Below are 955 nucleotides of genomic sequence, written 5' to 3'. Positions count from 1 at the left end.
TCTGTAATAGCACCCGAGCTATCACCAGATATATATTGGATTTTTCCCTGACCCTCAGTGTCCGGCCCCATGAGACGGTCGTTGTCTCGGCCCCTGGAGGTCCGAGGACGTTCCCGCTGCACAGATTCATGCGCCAGGGCCTCCTACAGGTTATGCACTTTGATTTATTGCGCTATCTGTAATAGCAGCCGAGATATCACCAGATATATATTGGATTTTCCCAGACCCTTAGTGTCCGGCCCCATGAGACGGTGGTTTTCTCGGCCCGTGGTGGTCCGAGGTCGTTCCCGCTGCACAGATTCATGCGCCAGAGCCTCCTACAGACAATGCACGTTGGTTTATTGCGCTATCTGTAATAGCACCCGAGATATCACCAGATATATATTGGATTTTACCCTGACCCTGATTGTCCGGCCCCATGAGACGGTCGTTCTCTCGGCCCCTGGAGGTCCGAGGACGTTCCCGCTGCACAGATTCATGCGCCAGGGCCTCCTACAGGTAATGCACTTTGATTTATTGCGCTATCTGTAATAGCAGCCGAGATATCACCAGATATATATTGCATTTTTCACTGACCCTGAGTGTCCGGCCCCATGAGACGGTCGTTTTCTCGGCCCCTGGTGGTCCCATGTCGTTCCCGCTGCACAGATTCATGCGCCAGGGCGTCCTACAGACAATGCACTTTGATTTATTGCGCTATCTCTAATAGCACCCGAGATATCACCAGATATATATAGGATTTTTCCCTGACTCTGACTGCCCGGTCCCATGAGACGGTGATTTTCTCGGCCCCTGGGGGTTCGAGGTCGTTCCCGCTGCCGAGATTCATGCGCCAGGGCCTCCTGCAGATAATTCACTTTGGTTTATTGCGCTATCTCTAATAGCACCCAAGATATCACCAGATATATATTGGATTTTTCCCTGACCCTGAGTGTCCGGCCTCATGAGACTGTGG

The sequence above is a fragment of the Nomia melanderi genome, unplaced genomic scaffold, assembly GCF_051020985.1.
Source record: "Nomia melanderi isolate GNS246 unplaced genomic scaffold, iyNomMela1 scaffold0014, whole genome shotgun sequence".
In the NCBI taxonomy this organism is placed as follows: domain Eukaryota; kingdom Metazoa; phylum Arthropoda; class Insecta; order Hymenoptera; family Halictidae; genus Nomia; species Nomia melanderi.
This window is presented reverse-complemented; position numbering follows the sequence as displayed.